Genomic DNA, 6,993 nt, shown 5'->3' on the forward strand with positions numbered 1-6,993 from the left:
GTAACAAATATAGAAGCTAAACAAAACCCCAGAAACCAGCTTTCAGCCACCGGGATCTCAGAGCTGGAGTTATACATTGTTTAGATTATAGAATGCAAACAAACCCAGCTACCAGCTTTCAGCAGCCGAGGCATCAGAGCTAGAGCCAGAGCTAAAGCTGGCCCAGAATAAAAAAAAAAAAAGGCACCAGGCCTCTATCCTATATAGTAAAAGGGTAATATGCCTCCCAGCACCGGGATCAGCGGAGCCACAAGGCCTTCTGTCACCGGGATCAGCGGAGTAGCGAAGCCTCCCAGCACCAGAACCATAGGAGCAGCGAGGCCTCCCAGCACCGGGATCAGGGGAGCCGTGAGGCCTTCCCAACCTGGGATCAGCGGAGCCGCGAGGCCTCCCGGCACCAAGTTCAGTGGAGCCGCAAGGCCTCCCAGCAAGGGGATCAGTGGAGCCTCCCAGCACCGGGATCAGCAGAGCAGCGAGGCCTCCCAGCACAGGGATCACCGGAGCTGTGAGGCCTCCCAGCACTGGGATCAGTGGAGCAGCAAGGCCTCCCAGCACCGAGATCAGCGGAGCCACAAGGCCTCCTGGCCTGTGATCAGCGGAGCAGCGAGGCCTCACTGCCCCTGTGTCTAGCGGAGCCACAAGGCCTCCCATCACCAGGATCAGCTGAGCAGCGAGGCCTCACTGCCCCGGTGTCAAGCGGAGCCAGGAAGCCTCCCAGCACTGGTATCAGTGGAGCCGCGAGGCCTCCTGGCCCTGGAGCAGCGTGACAGGGGGCAGCGGCCCAACCCCCTGATCAGTCCTGCTCTGTTCCTGATAGCGGGGAGCTCCCCAACCCCCTGATAGGCCCTGCTCTGTGTGTGACAGAGTGCAGCTCCCCAACCCCCCCATGGGCCCTGCTCTGTGTGTGACAGGGTGGAGCCACAACCTCCCCATCAGCCCTGTCTTGAGTGTGACAGGGGGTGGTGCCCCAACCCCCCAATCGGCCCTACCCTGAGCGTGACTTAGGGTGGCATTGCAACCTCCTGATCCGCCCTGCTCTGTGCATGACAGGGGGCAGCGCCCCAACCCCCTGATTGGCTGGCTCTGTATGTGACAGGGGTGACGCCACAACCCCCTGATCTGCCCTGCTCTGTGCGTGACAGGGGGTGGTGCCGCAACCTCCCCATCGACTCTGCCTTGAGTGTGACAGGGGGCAGCACCCCACCCCCCAATCAGCCCTAGCCTGAGCCCGACTAGGGGCTGCGGGGCAGGCACCTAGGGATTGGGCCTGCCCTCTGCCACCCGGGAGCGGGCCTAAGCCAGCAGGTCGTTATCTCCCGAGGGGTTCCAGACTGTGAGAGGCACCAGTGGGGCTGAGGGATACCGCCCCCCGTGCCAGTGCACAAATTTTTGTGCACTGAACCTCTAGTTATTAGATAGGAGGGTAAGAAATCCTTTAGGCAGGGGCATCTTGATGACCACATTGTGTAAGTAAGGTATCTTACTCTCGCAAATATCATGTCTAGTTACCTGGAGGTTTAGTTGACAATTAATTTCGACCACACCATCTGTTTTCCTTTCCTTCCCCTAAGATCAGCACCCCAAGAGAAGGAAGTGAATGAGTCACAGGCCAGTTGCCTTCATTCTCCCCAACAGGGTTAGGTGAAATCCTCATTCTCTATCCCCTCCTACATCCTACATAAACCACCAACAAATTCTTGAGGGAGAATTATGGGAGTAAACACTTCTATTCTCTCCCTCTAATCTTGCTACTCTTCTCTAGAAAAGATGTGACTATCTGGTGAGATGGAGGAGAGCCTTCAATAATTATAGGACCTTACCACCAGCTAATGGGGTCAGTTGCTAAACAAAAGCTCTCTCCTCTCTCTATTTGCCTGGCTCAGCTTAGCCAGGTGTTCTGCCAAAGCAGATTCTGCCTGTAGAACCTCCTCAGAACAAGAAGGTGGTTCACAGTAGTTGGTACAGTTAGTGCAGGTGGGAATTTGAAGGGCCTAAGAGAGCTGCTGTTGAGAAGGGCAGGGCCTCGGAAGAAAAGTCGTGCTCCTAATTTGTCTCCTTGAGTTCTTAAATACACTGGACTGAAGAGCAAATGAGTGTAAAAATTCCCCCTCCTAACCTCAAACATATTCTTTCTAAAAAGCATGGTGTGCACGTGTGTGTGTGTGTGTGTGTGTGTGTGTGTGTGTGTGTGTGTGTGAAGTAAGAAGGGAGGGAAGGGGAGAGAGGTAGAGAGATGGGTAGGAGGCCAGACAGAGGAATTTCATCTTCTTTAACATACATACAGAAATTTTTGGAAGTTTACACTCCCAATCCAACCCCAATAACATGTTTATCCTCCTTGTACACTATTCTCCCTTGACAACATGTATCAAGATCTGGGAATGGAAAATACCTCCTCTCCAAGACCCACTGTGGACAAACCCAACTCCCATCATTGATGCTAACCAAGCTAAGGAAATGCTACTGGCACCTCAAAGCATTTATAATCCTGCATCTAGTATTTATGGCACCTCTATCCTTGAGGGTGTCTAGGGAGCAAGTGCTCCTAGTGAGGAGGCTCAGCAGCTTGGAAGCATCACTGAGTCCTTGCTGAGTCCTCACCTTCATTTTTTCCTCTCTCTGAGTACAATGCCTTGTTCTGAGTCTCCAAAAACCCCACTTTCTTCCAAAAGGAGGATCTCTGTTTACTATATTATGTGTAGCTGTGTCAGGAAATTCAACCTGAGATTCACAAAGATACAACAATAGAAAAGTAACCCCTTAGAGAGATGTTGGGCAAGGATGGAGAATAAAATTAAGTCTTTCATTACACAGGAAATAATGAACTAGAGGATATACCACATTATCACACTGTTCAATAATTTCCAATGGCAGAAGAGGGGGGAAACCTTCACAATTAACTACTGAAATAATATATTCATGTTTGCAGTCCGCAATTATTTGTGTTTTAGAGTTGAAAAAAATGTTAGGAAGAAAAAATTAGATAATATAGTTCAATTAATAGTTCAATTGGTTCAAAAGTGCAAAAAATCTATCAGTAGGTGAACATTTTAATTAACACTAAATATATGTAATATAGAATATTAGGCCATCAAGAAAATATTTCCTATTTTTATGTATTATTGTGGAACGATGCTCAGAGTTTAAGTGAAAAAGCAAGTGGTAAAACACAATGTATAAAGATTGGAGTTGTTTTTAAATTCTATGGGTGTGTGTATATAAATATATAAATAAAATATGTGTACAAACATACATAGAAAAAAACACAAGGAAAAACACAATAAATTGTCAATCACAGTTACCTTTGTAAAGTAATATCAGGTATCTAGAGAGGTCAGATAGATCTATATCTTTTTCCTTTATATGCTTTTGTTTTAGAGAGGACAGATGGAAAAACACAGAACTACACATGGATATATTTTCCTTTAGTTTAGCTGACTCAGGAATATTAATAATGTTGCCTAAATGAACCATGTGACTCCATAGAAATGTAGCCTTTACTGTATAGGGAGCGATTTTGGTACTCTTTTGTGCATCAGTTTTTCTCTCCAACAGATTAATTTCATCAGCATCCTAACAAAAAAATTATAAACTATGTGTTCAAAGAAGTTTCCCTTGCTCTCACATCCCTCCAGAAACCATCCCATTTCTCTGCTCACTTTTTCCTTACTTCTTGTTTTTTCTTTAATCCACTTCAGTGTACTTTTTATCCCATTACTTCTCTTGTTCTTGTCACCAGTGACCACCATATTGCCAGACCCAATGACACTTCTCTGCCTTCCTCTCTCTTTACTGCTCAACAGGATTGGATAGGTTAGTGACCATTTCCTCATCCTTAAAACACTTTTTTTCACTAGACTTCCATGTTATCTAAGACACTTATCTGATTGTAGTAGCTTCTTCTTGGCCTTCTCTACTGGATCTTCTTTCTTTGCCATACAGGCAGTCCTCGGGTTATGTAGAACTCGGCGTACATGGTTTTGTGGTTACGTGGCTATCTCCCATTTATTTATATAAAAAAAAGTTCCATCATTTCAATGTATGTACATATGTGTTTTATGTTTTTTATTATTTATTTACCACAAGTGAAGGTCAGGAATTGTTATCTTTCTTTTATTTATTTTTTACTGTTTCACTTCATTACTGCTGTGTATGTGCTCCATGTGAGTGATGTAGGTGCTTATGTAGGTGGGTTCCGACTTACAGCGAAAATCACATTATGTTGCACCATAGGAATGGATCTACGACGTAACCCAGGACCTACGGTATTCCCTAATGCTGGAGTTTCCTGGATTCAATCCTTAAATCTCTTCTCTACCCACATTCATTCTGGATGTGTTTATATCCGACCCCTTGGCTCTAAATACTGTGGGCCATAGTTCAGAGTAATGCCAGCTTCTGTAGTAAACTCCCAAATTACAGTAAATAAAAAAATAAAAGTTTAATTCCTACATAACAGATTAATACATGTTTTCTGACATGGGAACGATTATTTAAGAAAGAATCAGGAATCTTATGATAAAAAGTGTTTTATATAACTTTCTCTTTCAATTCCTATTCCCACCCTAGGAACTTGACTTTTTTAGTTATTCTTTGTTAACTGATGCATTATTACTACCATTAGTAATATGATTATACAGGGGGTAGTCCCACATGAGCATATACTTACTACCATGAGGCAGGGTACACAAGCATCACATGAAAGTTTAGTGGCTAGAAAACTGGATAGAATGCATACAAACAAGCAGATCCACTGGGAAGGATGTAGTTTGATTGGGGCAGCCAGGTGAGTAGATCAGTAGAGAGAAGCTACTTTAATTCAAGGCAAGGCCAAAGCTCTTATGAATGAATATTCAAATCCATCTGATACTTTCACAATTTTTGCCAATTTCACAGGTATAAGTGGAATGGAAAGAGCACATGAATTTCAAACAAATTGTCAAGAAAGCAGAGAATGTGTAATATTCAGAGAAAATGACCAAAGTTCAGATTATATAAATTTAAAAATTAGCTCAGCAGCATGAAAAATTAATCAACTGATTTCACTGCATAATAACTATAATAATAACACTCAACATTAAGATATGTCAGTCTTCTAGATGCTCTTCATAGTTTAGCATACATATAATAATTCTATAACCCAGGAACTAGTTTCCCTTTGTACAGATGAGGGAACTGAGGGACAGAGTGATTAAAGTGGCTTGTTCAATTTCATAGTAAGCTCCTGGTTTCAAACCAAGGAAATCTAGCTCCAAAGTTTATGATCTTGAACAATATGCAATGCTATCTCCAAAATATTAAGACCATGAATTTTCAAAAGATGAAAGAGTAGGATTAACATTTATAGAATTCACAATCTTACTATTTCTGAACTTTGAGAAATTAATTTTTAATACCTATGACCAATACTGGGTTGTAGATATTTCAGAAAATCTGCTTTAAAAGAAAAACCTCTAAAGAAATATCAAAAAGAAACAACCATGCCATCTTATCAGTAATGGCAATGTTTCAGTTGCCATGTTAGTAAGCAATAAAAAATATCAATTTGAAACCTTTGAGTCTAAGGAATGTTTAATCACAATTAACTACTGAGTTTTAGTGCTATTCCTTAGTAGTATCATTACCAAACAGTAAAACATGGAATACCATATTTCTTCTACCTCAAGTACACACACCTTATCAGGCAAACAAGACATCTAAATGCATTGCTGGCATAGAGTAAAAATTTAACTATCAAGCAGTATAGCAAAATATTCCAGAGAATTTACAGAAATTAAACAATGACCATGTTTCATTAGCCAATGATGTGCCCACCATAAATTCTACTGCCAGAGTTGTTATTGAAGTCCATACCGTCTATTTATCCACCTGCCCTATGAATACTGGAGACAAAATTAAAACTTGCTTATTTTTTTCACATTAATTATAGATTCCTCATTATAGGACTAAGTTACCCAATTCAAGATGAGAACAGAGTGGTAGTGATACAGAATGTTTGGACTGGAACCCAGATTCTTTGTCCATTGGAATCGAAGAATGAATCCATGGACAGAAGATGATATAGCAAAGGTGGAGATTTATTGAAGAACAAGTACAGATTTTCAGGTGGTTAGGGGGAAAGAGTCCCACAGAATGGACTACCACGTGGAGAGGGGGAAAGGATCCCAATGAGTTTCTTTTCCCTATGGCTTATAAAGGCTGCAGATCTTGGTGCCTTGATATCCCCTCTGATTGGTCCCTATTCCCTTGGACTGGTTACTATAGTAACTCCTGGGCTCAAAGGTTGAACCTCACATGGACCTGTGAGGTTCTCCCCGCTCCTTCCTTATTGTTTTCCTCTTCCCTTTGGGCTTTCTTCTTCTCCTTCTGGATGAAGGGCTTCCTTCTCTTTATTTTGTAAATATAGACCTTTTGCTGTTCCCAGCTCCCTCATTCTATGGAAATGTACCTGTTGCAGCTTTTCAGCTTCCCTATTCTATGGAAATGTACCTTCTGCTGCTCTGCAGCCTTGTGCTTCTTCCATGGTCCCCTTAATTTTTAAAATTACCTAAAATTGGTCTTTTTCACCCCAAAAAATTCCTGTTTCAGTAGACAGGGTACATTCTAGTCAGACACATCATTCTTCCCTATTGTTCTAAAATTACTTTGCTTGACTTCTCCAGAAGTCTTATTAGTGTCAAATGGATTCCTTGCAGGCCCTTTCCAGCTCTTCTGCAGACAAGACTATATGTGAGTGTTATGCCCAGATTTCAAGATTCCCAAGAAACCAACAGGGAGCCAGCAGTCCAATGCAAAAGCATAAGAATCTGTATTTCAAGCTAGCTTGAGCTCCCATCCACCAGACTCACCGACACATCGGCTAGCCAAGTGGCCAAGAGAGTGAACCCCGCCTCGAGACCGGTTATATAGGGGGGGTTGGAGAAAGGACTGTGCTTTGCCGATTGGCCAGGCGCAAGTTGATGTCTTGTTCCTGGGTGTGGCTAGCAGAGTCTT

The sequence above is a fragment of the Myotis lucifugus genome, unplaced genomic scaffold (genome assembly GCF_000147115.1).
Source record: "Myotis lucifugus unplaced genomic scaffold, Myoluc2.0 scaffold_74, whole genome shotgun sequence".
NCBI lineage: Eukaryota > Metazoa > Chordata > Mammalia > Chiroptera > Vespertilionidae > Myotis > Myotis lucifugus.